Source organism: Ursus americanus, chromosome 18 (assembly GCF_024610735.1).
Source record: "Ursus americanus isolate L20-20 chromosome 18, mUrsAme1.1.p, whole genome shotgun sequence".
NCBI lineage: Eukaryota > Metazoa > Chordata > Mammalia > Carnivora > Ursidae > Ursus > Ursus americanus.
The window spans coordinates 57148983-57170168 of record NC_142144.1 but is presented as its reverse complement, the minus strand read 5'-3'; the positions used below and the strand labels follow the sequence as shown (position 1 = coordinate 57170168).

The window sequence follows — 21186 nt, the reverse complement described above, 5'->3', positions numbered from 1 at the left end:
TAGGTGGGCATCTCAGGCTCTCCGCAGATGTTGATCCCTAGAAAGAAATACTAGAATCGAGCACAGTCTGGTGACCTACCTAAATGAACATGACTAATCATGTGTGACCTTTTAGGCCAAGAAATGCTGTATTACTAAGAAGCCTGAGATGAATATACAGAAACAAGTAAGGCATCCTTCAACCCTAGTTTCTAGAAGCCAAAAAAGAAAGACAATCGTGCCAAAAATGCGTGCAGAAGCAGCTGGACATGTGTCAGCTGCTGAGGGGTGTTTGCTCACAGTGTCTCCAGCACTTGCTTCTGCACAGCGCATACTGGTATTGATCACATGCGGTCAGATATTGCACAGCGCATACTGGTATTGATCACATGCGGTCAGATATTGCACAGCGCATACTGGTATTGATCACATGCGGTCAGATATTGCACAGCGCATACTGGTATTGATCACATGCGGTCAGATATTGCACAGCGCATACTGGTATTGATCACATGCGGTCAGATATTGCACAGCGCATACTGGTATTGATCACATGCGGTCAGATATTGCACAGCGCATACTGGTATTGATCACATGTGGTCAGATATTGCACAGCGCATACTGGTATTGATCACATGCGGTCAGATATTGCACAGCGCATACTGGTATTGATCACATGCGGTCAGATATTGCACAGCGCATACTGGTATTGATCACATGCGGTCAGATATTGCACAGCGCATACTGGTATTGATCACATGCGGTCAGATATTGCAAGTATAAATTAACCTGCTCCAGCGAAAAAATGCCCACGGGAGCCATTACACTCTGAAGACATCTTCTCCCTAGGTTTAACTGTGATTACTAGTAGACTTCAGTTGGCGGGCGGGGGACGGTTAGCTCTGATTTCCCCAATCACTTCTTACAGCCCCTGCTTAGGAGATGCTGAAGTTTCTGACCAGCCAAACGCTTCGCTTGGTCCACCCTGAGACCGAAGAAACGACACAGGAAGTACATCTCACTGTCAGCAGCTGGCAGTCAGCTGCCAAAAGGTGCACTGTTTACATCTAAAGACTCTTACAGGTGACGGGGCTGCTTCTTAGTTGACTTTGGTGATTCCTCTAAATGGCTTAGAGGCTGTGTCTGAAGCCCACCGTGTGGTGTCTGTTTGAATCCATATGTGTTAAATTTATCAGTTCCAAAGAAAATACCCTTAGGAGATAACGTATTAAGTGAAAGAAGAAAGACACAGTCAGGAGATCTGCAGCCCAACTGAGGAAAAGATATGTCAAAATATTGACCATAAATGGAAGGCAGGTTTTTACAGTGAGAGTACAACTAATTAGTATAGGGAAAAGCATTACACAAAGCATTAAAGTGAAGGAATAAACAGTCAACCTCCGTATTTTGCTACCAATTTCTAAACTTTTAAAGGTCACACAGAGCACGATGCTAATATTTTGCAATAATGGACTCCAGGGCAGTGCTTTAATTAAATGAATTCCAGAGCTCTCTGAATGTTAATCAGACTGTGCAGGGCATGTGAGAAGGTCAGGCTGTTGAGCAAGCAAATGAGCACATGACGCTGAGCACCCCTTTCCAAAAGAGTTCACTGTGCACCCAGTCTTAAATGTCCTACTAATTTCTGACAAACTGGAAGTTCCTTCCACTTCACTCTGTATGCCTAACAGGCCCAGCAAGTGGGTCAGATGAATGATCAGTCCAGGAGACTTTCCAGGAAGTCATTTTAAAAGCATGGTATTTGCAGCTAACACTCCTAATTTCTTTTGATAATATGGCTAAAACATACCTAATAGAGTCTCTTCAAGGATACATATGAAAAGAGCCCTTGAACTATCTAATGCTAAGACAAGAATCCCTGAAGACAGACTTTATACGTCCTCTTCGTATGAAATTCAGCAATCTAACTAGCAGGTAACATCTAACTACCGTCCTTCCAAAGAAGTAAGCAGTGGCATTTTACCTCTAAATAGGTTTCCTCTCTAACCCTTGCACATTTTTCTCTCTCCAATTGAATCTCACCAATCCCTAAAGACTCAATTTCAATCTTAAACTTGACTATCCACCACCCAAAGAGCAAGCAAATACTGCATATCAACAAGACCAGAATATTAACACGAGTAATAGAAATCACATAGATGAATCATAGTAATAAATGGAAAGGTTCATAAAGGAATCATTTCAAAAACCAGAACATTAAAAATACCTACAAAATAATTATAATTATGTAAGAAAAAAAAGTACATGTGAATACTGACGTTCAGAAGTGAATGCAGAATGACGTAAGCAGAGCACATGTTTATTAAGTTATGTGTGTCCTACAAAGCTAAAGACTTCCTGTGTCAGTAATTCTCTGGATTTCTTTTTTTTTTTTTTTTTTAAGATTTTATTCATTTATTTGACAGAGATAGAGACAGCCAGTGAGAGAGGGAACACAGGCAGGGGGAGTGGGAGAGGAAGAAGCAGGCTTAGAGCAGAGGAGCCCGACATGGGGCTCGATCCCAGAACGCCAGGATCACGCCCTGAGCCGAAGGCAGACGCTTAATAACTGAGCCACCCAGGCGCCCCATTTCTCTGGATTTCTTAAAGTCACTGGTGTTTCCTTCTAAGATCCAACTGAGAAAGAATAACCGGGTGCTATTTATTTTGCTAGGGGCTAGGTTCTTTTTTAAAACTCTATATGCAATCTTTCATTTTATTTCCCAGTTCCTACTCTATGAAGTCAGTACTATTTTTCAGCCCCACTTTACAGATTAGGAAACGAAGGATTGCTGAAATTATATAATTTGCCAAAGGTGACACAGCGGCAGCGGCCAGAATGTAGGCTCACCACACCAGAGTCATTGCAGCACCCCGCCTCAAGGTGAAGTCCACTGTTGCTTGAGAGTGGCCACTGGTTTGGTTTCTTATGCTGTTAAGATGACAAATGGCTCACTTCCATTTTAATATCGCAGTACTGGTCTGATGACTGGATTATATTGTCATAGGCTTTCCACCTATATTTTATTCCTCTGGAAATTCTCAGACAGTCTGCAGAGCAGGTAAAGAAGACATATCACTCCCCAAAAAAGAAAAATCAGAAACTCGAGAATCAAGACACTTCAATATTTATGTCACACCATCAATGCAATACATCCTAATACACCTTAAGGTTTTTATTTTTTTTCACACACCCTGCTGCCTTGGTATTTCACAAAAGGTTTGTGTGCCTGACCTCTAATGATGATTCGTCATATATCCTAATGCCTTCTTACCGTAGCCGTAAAACAATGAATTAGCGGCAAATTCCCCACTCTTTGCCCCTTCGGCCCTTGGAGTTTAACTCCTCTCACATTACAGTATTTATTGAATTTCCCAGCCAAACAGTGTTGTGCTCCATAAAATTCTGACAAGTGGACTCTGCCAAGCTAATAATGGCTTCATTCTGCTGAAATAAACTTATTTCACTGCAGCAAACAAAACGACATGACCTGGAAAGGTTATTTTTAACTGGGTAATGACTCAGTTCCAACCAAGCATTTCTCTCATTTCTCTCTCTGTGTTTTAAATAAGTTGCATTTCTTAAATATAAATGTATGCTATTATGAGTGTTCTTGTCTGTCAATCTTTCACAACGAATTAAAAGCAGACGTTGTCATTGCTGAAGGTATTTGATTCCATTATTCAATAATTTGGTCAGCTTATTAAACTATCCCAAGGACCCTGCCGTAGAGAAATCCCCCAAAGAACCTGAAAGATAAGACTGCTTAAAGAAGCAAAGTCGCTTTAAAGCAGAATCTAGTTTTATTTGTTCTTTTAATTAAACAGCATCGAAACCTTTCAATAGCTCAAAACTTTCCAGAGTGTGCCTCTGAGATTAGCTTTCTTACCTGCCTGTTTTTAACATGTGAATAAATTTTGCCAAGATTGCTTATTAGCTCATTTACCAAATAAAGGTATGCCAAGATAAATTTATCTATATGCACACTAGTCAATACTTCCCTCCAATACCTTAAACTCTCCATACCAAAAATGTCTACTTCTAGAAAGTTGGAAAAGCAAAACTGACTGAATTCTTTCAAACTGCCTCGTGTTTTCTAGCATCATCTGCCTCTCTTTATCTTATACTTGCAAACCCCTCAAAAACAAACACATGAACACACAGAAACAACTGCTATGATAAGGTCAAATCTTTCTTCAAGTTTCAAACGATCAGGGACCCCGAGAGCGCCATGACAGCAGCTGGGATCTTGTACCAACATGCTGCACCCTGCCAGCCGTGCCTTCTGAGACTAATAAAGGGGAAAACCCTTGACAGGGAACAGCTGGGCTCCTAAGGAAGCTGTTCAGTAGAAACAATGAGGCTTTCTACAGCCCACCAAAAATAAGGGCTTGGTGTACAGACACACAAACGCGCAAGAAAAGAAATTTGGTAATTTCTTATGAGGAGGTGATGATAAATAATGAGGAGGTGACAATAAATAACGGGGGGGGGGGGAGGCCGATCAATGAAAGAGAAATCCCATCACATTCAAAGCCGGCATAGCTGCCGAAGGTGTAAGAGTTTCAGGGCTGACTGGACTGTAGCTGTGATTAGTGCAAAAGGAACCACATAAGGGTCTTCACCTGGGCGGGATCGCTGACTTATGTTACACATTATTAGCTACAAATGGAGTGAACAACAAGCTTTTCAGTAAATTCACGTAGTCACGGTTCTGTCCAAATCACCAAAAGAATTCTGAATACACTTCCGACGACCTATAGTTTGTACCCACACTTGGAATGAAAGGAACTGATCTAATCAACTTACCACTGCCTCTTGCCAACTCCTCGCCTCCACATCGAAGTCCTTCATCAGCCGGGCTCTGACTCTTGCGTCAACTCCCCCAGCAATCGGCTTAATGAACGAAGTGGCATAAAACAGAACCACCCTGAAGTGGTATATGGTTATGAAGGATAAACAGCGGGTGGTCATGCGGGGCTTTGATTAAATTATCTGCAAGCCCTTCAAGCTCAGCGAGTTGGGTACAGCTTCCGACTATGCTAGCTGAGGTTACAGCCAATGTGGGGACAACACAAACAGAAGCTAGCAAACCATGAGGGACACAAAAACTCTCCTGGAAATTATTACAGGGTTTAAAAAAATAGTTTCTATGGCCTCTAGTAAGGAAACAAAGGCTATTAAATCTCTTTCCTGAATAACATGGGCTTTTGATTGTAAAACGGTCCTTTCTAATTGCCACACATGCATAACAAACACCAGACAGAAGAGTCTGAGAAACCTCCTAATTTGCCCTAAGTGTGTGTGTGTGTGTGTGTGTGTGTTCATCACTAGTGGCAACTTAGATATTAATACAGAATATGAATATATATATATATATATATATATATATATATATATATATATATATATATATATATACAAGAGAATCTTAGCATTACTTTGAAAAATGACCAAGGCGTAATTCATAAATTAAGGACTCAGAGACGACTGCACTAGATCTTGTTTGAAGTATGAGTTTAGTCTTCCTACTCAACTCGAAAGCTTTTAAGATTTATTAGAGAGAGAGAGGGAGAGAGCAGAGGGAGAGGCAGAAGGAGAGAGACAGAGAATCTCAAGCAGACTCCCCACTGAGCACAGAGCCCATTAGGGGCTCTCAATCCCACAACCCTGAGATCATGACCTGAGCTGAAATCAAGAGTCAGACACTTAACTGACGGAGCCATCCAGGCACCCCCAACTCAAAAATTTCCAAAAAAATCCCTACAAATTCATCTAAAACAATAATTGAGTTTGGTCAGTACTGTGGTCATTTCTATTTTTGCAGGTGTTGGACACGATCTACATTTGAGATCTGTCTCAGACATACCAAAAAAAAAAAAAAAAGTTTGGAGTTCTGCACATGAATCCCAAGGGAGGAAAAAAAAGTAATATATTTTCATTTTCACTAGCAACTAGAAAATGATCCCCGGTGTCTGAACCCAATACCTACCTTAAAAATAACCATGAAATAAAATATTTATTTCAACTGTGATACTAAAGTTTGTGCTGAGGGGGTATAAGGCATGGCGAGCAGACCACGTGAAACAGCCCAGAACCTCCACATTCTTACAGCTGTTGCACTCTTTACCATCCTTATCTCAGGAAGCCAGATATTCATGCTGCTTTCTCAGGATTATTCTAGCAATTCAACACTGCCATTTGAGAGCAATCAACTTCTAGCTCTACTCAGCTTCTAGGTACTCCATTTGAGCAACAATGATAGGGAGTCAAAGCTGCTTTGATTAATACTGCTTCATCAATATTAGAAATGGCTATTAACCCCCCAAAACACCCTATCTTTCCTTATTTATTAAAGATGATGCCAACGTGCTGCCTCTTTCATCTTAAAAAGTTTTGCCTTCACATTTCTCCCCTTGACATTCTCCCCTTACACAGCCAGGTGTGTAATTTGTACATTTTTCTAGCCTATTAATGCCTAGAACAGGGGTGTACACAGTAATGCATATCGGTAAAACGGATGTGGAATGAAGCATTGATGCATCTGGAAAGCTCTCAATCCTCATGAGAAGACATGGAAAATGCCTAAAGCTGAGGCTGGTAAAGAAGAGGAGCAGAAAAAGAAAAGTAGTGAAGATTGCAGTGGAGAGAAGAGGGGAGCAGCATGGACAGGACAGGACGGGACCACCCACCAGGTACTCCTCAGGAAAGAAGTTACGTCTTTACTTCAGTCTCTGAAAGTATTTCTACTGAGTTTGTGCCCTTTAGGAACGGGACTCCCCAAACAACCTGCCGCAAGCTGCCCTGGGCTCCATCATCTCCCCACCAAATGGCGGATAATTTGGGGCGTAAAGTCATCCTACAGGAAGGATGCCTCTTGCTCCACACCTACAGCATTTTACCTTTTACTCTTTTCTGTTATCCCTATTTACAAATGTCATTCCAATTTAAAAGTTTCATTTTGCTAACTTTAAGAAGTAAATGGATGCAGTTCAGTGACTATCTGTCATGAAAATATTTCATCATGCCAAAATTAGGCAGAATTTCTTTTTTCTCAGTAACAGGACAGATTGAAACATTCTGTGCTTGATCACATCTGTTATTCTTCATTCAAAATCCATTTAGGACAATTAAATTAACAAGCAAAAAAGGGTTATGTGTAGCCTCAGTTATAATGGAAAAAAGTAGTCACATACCTTTTGATTCACATGAGATAGTATTTTTGAACTTAGCCTAACAATATTTTACTTAAAAATCAACACAGGAAATGTTATGATGGAGGAAAGGTAAGAACAAATACCTACACTGATGACATTTCTTGTTATTCAAGTTAACTGTAATTGTTTTTGAATGCAAAATCAAATTAAAAATATTGGAAGAAATAGCCCGAGTCAAACCTATAGCTTTAGCAGATTAAACCCACCTTTGAAGAACAGAATTTATTTGGTGACCGATGATTTACTGAGGAATTGATGAGACATGCACTACAACTTTGGAAGTTGACGGGAATTCTAATCGAGTGCAGGTGAAATGCCTCACATATTCTGAAGTGCTTTATATCAACAACTTAACGTTTATTGGACCTTATCAATGTCACATTATTTTTCGTAAAAATAACTTTATCTAGCTATAAGTGTATCATAGTTCACAGCTGAAACAGACACGGACTGAGTCACATAAATTTCTGTAAGCAGCTCTAAGAGGCCTCTGTAGCAGAGGAAGTCAACTGACTGCCTGAAGAACACAGGAAAGCAACACCAAGGATGCCGTTTTAGGGGCAAAGTCTCCGTCACAGGCTATTTCGGTGAAAGCACAGAGAGGCATGGATGGACATACCCGACGCCTTGCCTGATGAACTGTTCACCAGCACTGGGCCCAGAAGCTGCTCTCTTCTCATCAGTCACACATGCAGCAGAAGCTTTCATACTTGATTGGCACAGCAGTGGCCACCTGACCCAAAATGTGCCAGTGGACATTTGGGACCTATATGGAAATAGACTCCTTATAGTCGTGGGGTATATAACATGCAAAGCTTGGGAACTATTAGTGGTCATAACACCCAGTAACCTGCTCTGCAGAGAAACATACATGACGTAGATGTGCAGATAGCAGAATGTCAATCTTTTCTGAAGGCTATATCCTTGCCCTAAGGAGCTGAGACACACACACACACACATACACACACACACACACACACACACACACACACACACACATACACACACACACATACACACACACACTCCTGTCATGTTTTTTTGTTGGTTGGTTGGTTTTTAGATAGTTCAAGTTCAAGTTCATTGTTACTTATAACCAATTCCAGTGGGCACTTAAGAAGTGGTTAGGAAACCCTAGAGTAGGTTTTCAAACTGCCAGGTAGGTTATTATTAGTGGGGCATGAAATAGACTTAATGGGTCACAACCAGAAACTATTTTAAAGAAGTAGAATAGCACAGATTTGGCAAGCCATTCTTGGGGGTGGAGGGGAGAATTAAATGTCTTCCTCACACCACACTTCAGTCCCAGGTGGACTGAAGACCTACATGTGAAAATTAACACTATACAACTTTTAGAGAAGAATATAGAATCTCTTTGAAGCTGGGCAGTAGAAAAAGATCTCTTAAACAAGATACAAAAAAAACGAAGCGTAAAGAAAAGCACACGTGTGATACATGTGCTTCTGTACACCAGATTAAAATATATATATACAAATGCTCAGAGCAGCACTGTTCATAAATATCAAAAACTAAACACAACATAAATGTCTATCAATAGAATAGATAAATTGTGAGATATTCATACAATGGAATAGTATGTACCAATGAGAATAAGAAACTGTAGATAAACATAAAAACATCAATAAATCTCACAAACATAATATGGAGCAAAAAAGTCACAAAAAGGAATTCATGCACTATCATTCCATGTATATAACAATGAAAAAGGAGAAAAATAATATTATTTAGGAATGCAACTATAGCACTAAATGATTACAAAAAGCAAGAATGAGATTAAGAACAAGGAGAGCAGTTACTTCTGGGAGATGGGAGAGGGTTATGGTGGATAAGACAAAATCAGTTTCTAGAGTCCCTAGAATGGCAGATACATGAGTGCTCAGGCATTGCTTCTAGGGCTCCCATTCTGGTCCACTCCCACCTGGACGAGCCCTCTCTACTCACCCCGCACCCCCACCCTCACCACCATCTAGCCTTCCTTGCTATTCCCTGCACAGGCAGGGTGCATTTCTAGGGCCTTTGCTCCGGCCCCTCATCCGCGGATTGAGTATGTCCCCTCCAGACACCGACTAGCAAACTCCACTCCCTTTAAGTCTTTGCTTCTCCTCCAGGAGACCTACCAGGGCCACCCTCTCTAATCCTCCAACCCGCTCCCCACACTCATCAGCAGCCTTGATCCTCTCCTTCCTGCTCTGCTTTTTCCTTTTTCCATCACTTTCCAATACCTACACAATTTGCTTTCATTACACTTACTATTTATTTTACACTGTGCTTCTCACCAATAGAGTGTTAGCCGCAAGGGGGTAGAGAATCTCACCGGTTCTCTTTGTGGATGTATTGCAAGGCTTTACATATAGCAGATGCTCAACAAATATTTGTGGGGGTTTTATGACTATCCATATTTGTCATAGTCACAACAGAAAATGCATTTCTTAGTGTGGAATAAGGTAAAAAAGGTTCAAACTACTGCAATAGAACATACTTTCTATATATGTTTCATGTGTGGGAAAGGGGAAAATAGTTGTGATAAAAATAGGAAGGCTCTACTTTATCCTGTATACCTACACTGTCCATTACGGTAGCCACTGGCCACACGTAGCCATATAAATTCAATTATGAGAGTCAAAATTCAGTTCCTCAGTCTCACTAGACAAATTTTAAGTGCTTGATAGCCACGTGCAGTTCACAGCTACTACACTGGGCAGCACAGACAGATATAGAACATTTCCATCATCACAGAAGTTTCTAGTGGGCAGTGCTGCTGTAGACAATAAAAAGTAATCGTTGTATTTTAAGCCGGGGAATTATAGGATCACATCAGTGTTTTTTTAAGGCAACTGGCAGCTCTGGAGTGAATGAACTAAAGAGAGAAGAGAATGGAAGCTTCCGAAAGGCCAATTAGAAGGCTTTGAAAGTGGCAAACAAGTAAGAGAGAAGGACAAAGTAGTAGGATATAGAGAGGGGGCAAATTTAAAGGAATTTCAGAGTTTGCACCATTAGGAGCTGTTGCCATGAGAGTTGAGAGGGAAGGCAGGAATTCGAGTGTGACTGAGCCTGTGGACTGGCCACATAGGCTCTGGAGTAAGAAAAACTGACCATCCATTAACTTGGTTCTGTTGACCCAGGTGATTTGAATTACGAGACATTTCAAAAAGGTCAAATCAAAATGCAAAGATGTGTTTTAAGGCCAAGGAATGCCTGCACTGGATGGCCAGATCCTCTTCACTTTCCTAATACATATCTCAGATATGAGGTAGAGTGAAGGTCACGGACTGAGGGAGCAATGAAGCAAGAAATGGGCAAGGTCAGGGAATGTGTGAAATTATCTGTTGTAATCATTTCTTGAGGAGAAAAAAGAAAGCTGAAATAGTCCATTTTTAGGCAATGTCAGAATGACTTCTTCAAATAACTTTGTTGATATAGCAAGTACATGTAGGGGGTAGATTGAGAGGATAATACATTCGGCTTTGGGCACGTGAATCTGAAGTCTTTATGACTCTTCTTGGTAAACAGTCTCCAGTCACCCATGGTATTGAGGGAAACAGGGTTTGTTACCTTGATTCTAAAAGTAAAATGATGTCTCCACAATTAGATGCCAAAATGCAGCTGAAAGTCATCCATAGGGGAAATGAGTTCCAGAGCACACACATTAAAAATGATAATAAATACAGTCACTTTCTAGATTCTAGTTTATACTGAGCCAAGGTCAGTGGTTTATGGAAATACTAATGGCTCTTACCTGTCCTTTTTAATGGACGGCAGAAGCATTTATAATGGAGGTTAGCATTCCATTCTGGTTTTGAAAACAGCAATGAGGGAGTTCTGGCACTGGTGATTTAAATCTAGCCGTTTTGACTACTGATTTAAATTCATTTGATTTTAATCAAATCTGTCCCAGCTGAGAAAAGAAGCTCATAATAGCTTGTCTTTGTTTAATCCTAAAAAAGATGGGATTGTGTATTTTGAGGACAGAAGCACTCATTTTGCGTGCAGTTAACTACTGACAAGAAGGAAGAACAAAAACAGGGTAAAGACCGCTGGTCGCTGTTTATGGAGGGGATGCTTTCCTTTCTTGCCCACTCTTCTGTTTTCTTCTTTCTCTCCATCTCCCCATTCCTCACTCCCTCATGCTTTTAGTTTCTTTCTTTCCTTTTACTACTCTGAAAACAAAATACAGTTCCTTAATTGGCCCTCACGTGTAGATGCCATTTCGTATTTACAGCGTACATCTGCATCCATCATCTTGTAAGATCTTCACATTTCAGTAGGAAGGCGATGAGCAAACTGCAGCTCAAGAAGTTGGTGGCTTCTGTAAGACCACGGAGTAATCTAACAGCCAATAGATAATTCATGCCTGTGAGAGCCAGCCTCCAAGGTAGCCCTAAATTCTCTCTGCCTCCTCGTATTCACAAACTTTGCGTAGTCCCCTGCCTAGCATAACAGGGTTGCTCCGATAGCATGCAATACTATGATGATATATCACTTCCACGATTCGGTTATAAAAGAAATGGCAGCTTCCTTCTTGGTCTCTCTCGGTCTCCCTCTGTCCCTCAATCCCCATACATGTCTCTCCCTCTTTTCTCCTTTCTCCTCTCTCCTGTCTCTCTCTTCTCTCCCCCACTCCCTTTATCTCTCTTTCTCTGATCATTCACTTTGGAGGAAGCCAGTGACCTAAACCACTCACTGTGGAGAGCCCAACTGAGGATTCCTTGAGCCAACAAAGAACTCACAACTCTTGTCAACATACATGTGGCTAAGCCTTCCTGGAATCGCATCCTTCAGTCCCAGTCAAGTCTTCAGCTGAGTACAGCCCCACCTAACATTCTGACTACAGATGCATGAGAAACCCTGGGACAGAACCACCCAGCTGAACAGGTCGCAGATTCCGGAGCCTCAGAAACTAAGTGAGCTAATAAATATGTGCTGTTTTATGCAGCTAATTTCAATGGATAACTATGACTATGTCCGTGTCTTCTCTTCCTACTCTACCTAAGCTACCCAGCATTCAAAACACAATTTCGGTTGCGGGGCTTTGCCAAATATTCTGTTAGGCAACATGTTCTAGAAAGACAGATGAAATTGATGTCTGCACATGCAATTTTAAATAATGCAGGGGTTTTATTTGAATCCTAGAGCAGCGGAAAAAAAAATCATACCCAAAGTGCTTGTGCTAAAAATACACCATGTGTATGTGTGTTTGTATTTTTGAGTTCATTTGGAAAGCTATAACTTCTCTAAACTCAGTCTTGAAACAGGAGACTAGCAGAGAGAGAGAAGTTTGGTTGGATTCAGTCTTTTGTGCGAGGATCCTAGGGGGAATTAAAGAGCTAAAGAAGTTCTTCAAATCCCAGCAGCACAGCTGGGATATTGATATTGAATACCAGGAAACTAAGGAAACGTCTTGCTTGACTGCGGTTGTCACATTATCATGCATTACAGTGCAGCAGCCCAAATCAAAGAGATATGCAAAATTCACCAAGGACAGCAGCGATGCATTTTTTCCCCCTGTACATGTGGAAAGACATCAGGAAAAGGAAGGCGGGTACAAATGCAAAAACATCTGCTCCCTAAACCCATTTGAAAAATATTTCTGCAAAAATAAATGTGAATCATCGATAGTGTATAGCAGATGGAAGTGCAATATGTTTAATTTAAGGGGGGGAAAGGATGCAATTGAGGAACCAGAGAGTATGGAAATAAAATAATACTTAAGCCCATTTCACATACTGCTGCCCATTACGTTACACTCTGCTTGGCAAGAAGATATGAAGAAAATCGCCTTTTATCTGCATCAAACTACTCTGAAAGAATTCCAAATAGTTACAGCAGACTCTCTAATGGTATTTACACTCTATAGATTATCTGACAGAAGCCAAATTTCGGGACAGCAATATAATTTCCTCCTAAAATGAAAAATAAATTATAGAGTTGTTTTTTGGTTTCAAAAATATTTTAACTTTACTGACCTGCCTCACGGGGACTTAACAAGACAGAGCAAATAAGGGAATAAATTATTTTAGATAATAGGAAGTAACAATGCACTGGCTCAGGATTTGGGGGAAATGCCATGAAAATGTACGATTATGCAAAAAAAAATTCAAATATTCCAAATGCCTTTGAAAAATGGCCAATGACTGACAACATAAAAAGAAACATAGGTCAACTTTTTGTATTGTAGATGAATTATTTTTGGCCTAACATTAAAACAAAGGTGCTTTCCTTCTCAGCATGTACTGAAGTCTCTTGAATTCATAATATCAATTAGCCTGAAGGGTGAAAATTTTTTATATTTTCAGATATCATTTGAAGATTTTGTTAGAATTTCTTGGGCACAAACTAAATGGGAAAAAGTTATTATTGCATAGAACTGTGTTTATTGATTTTATCTGGTAAAAGAGCCTACATAGGAATTACAATGAATATAGTACAGTAGTGAATTAATTTCATACTCTATACAACCAATACAACCAGTCACTGGACTGATCGATAACTTTTAGGTTGTGGGAACTGAATAATATCACTCAATATATTGTTTATCAATATGTCTGTAATATTTTAATTGGAGTCCACGTAAGAGTAAATTGTAAGGTTCTTTAAGGACAGTTTAAAGATATTAGAGTTAGAACATTTTTTAAAAGCTGTTTCTTGGGATGTGTGGGTGGCTCAGGCAGTTAAGTATCTGTCTTTGGCTCAGGTCATGGTCCCACGGTCCTGGGATCAAGCCCCACATCGGGTTCCCTGCTTAGTGGGGAGCCTGCTTCTCTCTCTCCTCCCCACTCATGCTCTCCCTCTCGCTATCTCTATCTCTCTCTCTCAAATAAATAAATAAAATCTTTTTTAAAAATAAAAATAAATTTTTTTAAAAAGCTGTTTCTTGAAGGGGAAGTCCCAAAGTCAAAATATCTACAGCAATCTCTGCTACTGTTCATTATCTTACATGTAAGATCTAAAGGAGAGGGAAACCTCTTTTTAACACATGTTATTTTAAAAAGTAAACTCAGACAAAATGTACAGAAAAAATTCATCAAATTTCATATAAAAAAAAATCAAAGGCACTCTTTATCTTCTATAGTTACAGGAGGTAACAAAGACCTCTTTAACTGATAAGGAAATGTACCTGAAGAAATTAAGTGCCATATGATGAAACATGGTAACAACTAGGTCACCTTTAGGTTTCTGATAAAAACAAATCACGTTAAGTCATTTATAATGATCTATGCACACTACTGGTAGCCATAGCAGAAAAGGTTATAGGTCAGTGGATGGTTTATGAACTTAACAATAGGGAAAAATGGGGTGAATTGCCTTAATTCTTAATAGCCAAGATATAAATAAATTTCTATAATATTGGAATGTAATATTTTAAACTTGGGGGGTTATTTAAGTATATAAGAATTAACAATATTCTATAATAGGGACTAGTGAAGGCCGGTGGAACATTTGACCTTTAATATTAATATAAAATGTTCTCCAGCAGGCTGACATTCAGATATGAGAATGGTTCCACTAAATTACGATGATCCTCATTTATCAATACTTTAGAGTAAGTGAATACTGTACTGCCTAGAGACTTATTAGTCAGCAGAGTACTTGTAACTATGAAGTATGGATTTAACTGCTTCCCCCCAATATTTAATTTTTCAAAAACCCTGTAGATATCTATGGGTTCTTGATATTGACTACATCAACTTGATTTAAAAACCATAATTAATCACATCAAATTATCATGTGCTTGATAATTCAAGGCTTTACAAAAAAGTGGAATTTATATATTGGATTTATATAGGACTTCAAAAACAGAAGTTCTGATCTTATGGTTGAGAAATTCAAATTTCATTAATCCAGAATTGAAATAAAAATAAATATCCAGAAAGGCAAAATGGCCATAATGTATTTTCTAGAAAACAACAGATACTTTTATCAGTAAACTAGAACACCTCTAGACACAGAAAGATCTGTCTGAATAAATAAGAAATTCAATTCAAATTATGCCCAGAATATTTTAAATGTTATTTTCTTTTATTCTACTTTAGGGAATTGAATAACCTATGTGACATATTTCTGTAATCTTCTAGCTACCATAATGTTAGATGAACTGCAACATCCTATTTCCTGATCATTTGTGATAAACTGAATTTTGCCATGTTACCCCTTAATTTTGGTCCATATTCAAGGGACTTAAAGCACACAAAATTGGCTGTTACAAAACAAATTCCAGTTGCAGATGAAGGTAGATCCCAATATGACTGTGCTACGGCTAAGGGATTTGCTCCCAGCTCTCTGAACTATAGCTGTAATGTGCCATCGTACACGGACCTCATGTAGGTATGAATTCCAAACTCTCATCATGAATTCATTTTCCAAAGCTATCAGATAAATAGATTGCTTGGTTTTGAGTTTAGTTTGTTCTGTGCCAATACAGGAATCACCAGCAGTGAAATCAGCTATAAGGGATCTTGATAATATGCAAAAAGGATACCTACGCTCTATGTGATGCAGTTGCAAAGAGTCCTTTCTGCACCAGCACACATTATGAAGGGCATGTCCTGATACATGGGATTCTATCTTGCTTGTCAAATGCCCTACTCTCCTGCAGACTCCAGGGGACTACCCCAAACACCACCATATTCGTGAAACTCTATCTTACCCACCAACTGTATGTGATTTTCCTCTTGCTGATCTTACACGAATCAAAAGCTGAGTCATTCATCCCACTGTGCTTTGTATTAAAGATATTTGTATATTTGTCTTCTGCTCTCTGTTAGACTGTGAGGTCCTTGCGAATGGATCATACGATTTCCTGTATTTGCATTTATTCTCTTTGGTGTGTGCAACAGTGCAGACTCTTAGAAAATAAATTTAACAGAATCTTTCTTTCAGCAGGGATGGCAACTGGGCTCAGAGCTCTCAAACCAAAGTTGCATAAAATATCTCATGCTGGGCTTACATGGAATCCTACACTTTATGCTTTGCAGAATGGATTCTCTCCTTTTTGGATTCATTAATATGGTAATTACAACATCTTATATATCTGACTAAGTATTCATCTGTGCATCAAATTTTCCTTTTTATTTTTGGTATTTCTTTTTTCAGGTCAGGTCTTAATACATTAAGCCTTTAAATAAAATAACTGAACAACCTGATGATGTAGAGTAAATCCTAGGATCATTAAGTCCAGTTCTCCATAAATTCTTTAAGAAGCAGTAAGATAATAATAATAACTTTCTAAACTTTTTAAAGTTCAAATCATACCAAAGTGCCATCCTATCACTCTCTGTGCCAAGAACATGGATAATACTGCTTTCAAATAGGGATTTTTTAGAGAATGCAAAACCAAACAATTCTGGGTTTGCTGGTCTAAGCATAATACATCAGCAGAGAACTTCTGATATTTACTAACAGGAAACAGATTATAAATGGAAGATGTTTAAATCTACCAAAATCATTCTGAATCATCTCTAATAAAGAGGAGCTTCCTGTTGCATTCTAAAACTAGCCTAGCAAGTCTTCTAAAAGCATCTTTTTTTTTTTTAACTCATCCATTCATTTAACAAACGTTTATTAAGCACCTATTCTATGTTCTGCATTGCTCACGGGGGCTGCAGCTCGGCAGTCAATACAACAGGTTGTGCCCTCTTGAAGTTTACCGGTAGTTAAATACAATTAATCTACAGTACTGGCTACCACGAATGGTTCACTAGTCATATATCAACACAGTTATTTTACTCACAGACCCCTCATTGACGTAAATTTACACTTTAGATCATGGCATCTAGGTTCTAGTCTCCTTTCTGCAAAGCAAGTGGCTCTGAGAAGTCACACAACAGCTCATAGCCTCAGTTTTACATGTAAAGCTGGATGAGTAAGTTCCACTCTGCTTTTCTTACAGGGTTATTATGAGGTTTAATAAAAAGATCTTATGAAGTGATAATGCACTGAACATATAAATATACAAGATACAATACTAATTTTACATGAGTTGCTTTATCTAATACTAATTACAGTCCTATGGTATTATAATAAAACACCATTGTTATCTAAATGTCAGAGTACATATAAGTATCTGTAAGAAATGTATCATTCAAGGTTTTTTTTTTCCTTAAATGAATGCATTCATTTATTTGCACATATTATTACCAATAATAGTATGATAGAAATCACTGCATAAGTTCATCTTCCTTAAAGGCTTTCCTCAAGAAACCCTAGTGTAGATGACAATGGAATGCATTTCAGTTTTACTGTGGTTGGTATGAGAAAAAAATCCCAGAACCATCTAAGAATATATTAGGCAGAACTGACTCAGGGTGACCCCTGAGGAGCTTCAAAGTCTCCCAGCTGGAGAAGACCAAAAACCGTCCAGTTTGGAAGATATAAGCACTAAACATTTCACCCCAATGACAAAGAAAAGAAAAGGAAGACATTTGATTGAAAGGTAGCAGGGGAAAGGGAGGAAGTGTTACCTTATAAACTCTGGATATCTTTAATATTAACCAAGATGAAACTTGGTTTGTATCTCTTGCCATAAATGAAATTCAACAATTACTCAAGCTCAAAGACACAGCAACCAACTGAAAACTCCAGCTGCCTTCCCAACCTCTGCCCTCCTAAACAAAGAAGGTATAGCTGATGCAGCCAGCTTCAATTAACATTCCACCTTGACTCTTTTATGTTTAGATGCACTTTGTAATGAGTATCTGTCACTCTTATTTACCAGTTCTCCACAGAGAAATCCCCCTTCCTAAATTATACTTTAATGCTTGTCCCCCCACTCCACCCCAGACACACATAGTGGAAATTTTTTTGTGTGTTGCTGTTTTTCAAGCTGGTGTGGAGTCAATTCTGGGTAGATATTCCCAGACTCATACATATTTTTTCAGGTAAAGAATCCCCACTTTTTCCCAGGCAAATAAAATTAAGATTCTGTTGTGGAAATTAAAAATATAGTACTGCACCATAATCTTTTAATAGAGACTGGTACATAAACATTCATATCCATGTGTTTATAAGAACAAAGTGTACAAGCACGGGGTGAAAGCTTCCATTATTTTTCAAGGACATGGACATATAATCAGATAGCAGTGATCACTTCCTCCTCTTCTCCCATCTAAACATATGTATAAATGTTTGTGTGCATGCATGGATTGCTAATGACTGCCCCACATCAAAAGTTTTAATGACTTTAATTATTTAATGACTTAATGTACTAAGTAATAACTTAATTATTTATTTTTTGGCTCATTATTTTAAAAACATGTATGCTTTCATATTTTTTTTTCTTTTTAATCCTTATTTTTAAGTTGTTTTCTAACTTTGTTGAGATGTAACTGACATATAACTTTGTATAAGTTTAAGGTGTATGACAATATGATTTGATACATGTATATACTGCAAAATGATGACCACAATCCATTACTACCTCCATCACCTCACCTAATTACCTTTTTTGTGTATTATGTAGCATTTATGATCTACTCTCTTAGCTACTTTCAAGTATATATTTTACTGTTCTTAACTACAGTCGCCATGGTGTACTTTAGATTCCTAGAACTGACTGTCTTGTACCTGGAAGTTTCTACCCTTTAACCAACATCTCCCCATTTCCTCCACTCCCCTCAGCTCTTGGCAACCACCATTCTACTCTCCATTTCTGTGAATTCAGCTTTTTAAAATTCCACGTGTAAGTGAGAATATACAGTATTTTTCTTTCTATGTTTGACTTATTTTACTTAACATAATGCCCTCAAGTCTCATTCACGTTGTTGCAAAAAGCAGGATTTTCTTCTTTTTTATGACCGAATAATGTTCCATTGTATATATTGTATGTATATTTTTAAAAAATTAAGTCCTGTTATATATCATACAAAGCATTCAAATCTTCTCTGAAATGACCGAAGATATTTGATAGGAAATATCTTTATGAAAATTATTATAAATAAATAAGCCAGGAATTCTAGGTCAGGCAGACCTGGATTTGAACATCAATGCTAAGGGACAATGACACAAATATTTAATCTCTCTGAGCATTAGTTTCCTCACCTGTGAAGTATGAGCAGTAACAACCAGACTTATCCTACAAGGAATAAACATAATATATGTAAAGCATAACACCTGGGTCTCAAACAAACATTTGTTCCCTTACCAATTTCTCTCTTGCTGGGGTCACAAAATTATAATGGTGGTTTCAGGCACTGCCTTCCAAAGGGTCACAAACAAATGGTGTCTGTGTGTTTATTTCATGGACATTTAGGAAATGTCTGAGGCATTATAAATATATGTCACTAATTTTGATGGTGTGAAGTAAAAGTCACCTATTCTATTGTATATACTGGCTGCTAGTATTGCCGCTTCTACTATGTGCCATGTTGCTTGACCTTTCCTGAGTCTTAATTTCCACCCTTAATGATATTATCACAGTTCTTCACACACTACAGACATTGAAAAACATAAAGAAAGAAAGGGGAGGAGGAAAGAGAGGAGGGAAATCTGAACTGAGAACATTTCCCCCTTACTTTACCTCTCGAATGAGAAAAGGGAAAGGGTTATGAAAATTCTAAAATATTATTTATTGTCACCAATCTGAAACTTTTTGTCCAACCCATAACTGGAACAAGATTGCATTAGTTGTTAAATTGCAATCTTACTATACAGGCTTCAGGAACTGTCCAGCCAAGTCTAAATGCTCAAATAGAAGAACATTTACAGTCCTCTCCTTTAATGGCACTTCCTGTCCCAAAGGCAGGAGATGCAAAACATAATAAGAGTCATCCTCCAGGGAATGCACAGCTAAAAGGAGTACGGTACCCCAGCCCCATCTAGGGTTTCAGTTATACATGGTCAACTGCAGCGGCACGTGGCCCAGAAGCAGATGATCCCCCTTCTGACAGATAGTCGGGTCAACAGTTGACTAACTCTACGTCACGTCCTTCCCCTCACTTCATCTTATAACATTGGCATTTTATCATTTCACATCATGAGAAGAAGAGTTAAGTACAGTAAGATACTTTGAGGGAGAGAGATGACATTCAGGTAACTTTTATTACAGTATATTGTTATAATTGTTCTACTTTACTATTAGTTACTCTTGTTAATCTCCTATTGTGCCTAATTCATAAATTAAGTTTCCTCATAATATGTTCATATAGGAGAAAAGATAGCATATATAGGGTTCGGTACTATCGGTGATTTCGGACCTTCCCTGAAACTCACCCCCACAGATGGAGGGCCTTACTGGACTTGAAAGGAGCCTGAGGGAAACCAGAATTTGCCTGAAAAATGGGCACCCCCTGCCAGCAGGATGCTCTTAAAAGTGGGGATTTTTTCCAGTTGCAAATTCCAGTTTCTTCCTTCTAGGTGAATTTGTAGGTCCTAAGGACATGTGCTTTGATTCGGGAAAGGCCCTAGCAACCCAGAGCTGACAGTTAGCAGTTATTTAGTCTTGAGAAAATTACTTAATTTCTTTCAGCTTCCATTTCATCATCCTTAAACTGGAGACAATAGTCACACTTCCCCACAGGAGAGGCAAGAGGATTAAAAAACAGAACAGGCATCTAGTGCACTTTCGGCCAATGGCAACCATTATCTTCCCTCACAAATCGTTGTCCTGCAAAAGTGTATGTGGAAAAATCCCTTCTGTTCTCTGGTCCGAACAAATGCACACCTTAGATAACATGAATAAAACATACACTATGGTTATTAGGCTTACCCTATAATTTAATTACATGCAGGAATAAGCAGCTTATAATGATTTCTCAAATCAAATGGAATTAGTTTTGCCAATGAGGAAATCAAATTCACCTGGAAGATTTTTGACTTTCTCTTCAAAACCAACTGTTTCCAAATCCTGTTAGCAATTACATCTTTTAACATTTTACGTTCAACCTCTGACTTCTTTACATCTATATTATCAAAATTATTAAATCACTTTTAGTAGGCCTGTTCATATTAACTTTTTTGGCAGAAAAAGGAGAAAAA

General features: G+C 38.6%; 1 protein-coding gene across 15 annotated transcripts in view; it reads right to left on the bottom strand.

Moving 5' to 3' along the window:
- The window catches only part of PTPRD (protein tyrosine phosphatase receptor type D), a 2182843-nt gene that overhangs the window by 434128 nt on the left and 1727529 nt on the right, over positions 1 to 21186 (bottom strand). Inside the window, exon 2 of one of the 15 annotated variants that reach the window (XM_087869646.1) lies at positions 7817 to 7963. The exons of the other annotated variants lie outside the window; for them this stretch is intronic. The gene's annotated coding sequence lies outside the window, so the exon portion shown is untranslated. The remainder of the gene's footprint in view (positions 1 to 7816; positions 7964 to 21186) is intronic. 15 annotated transcript variants of the gene reach the window in all.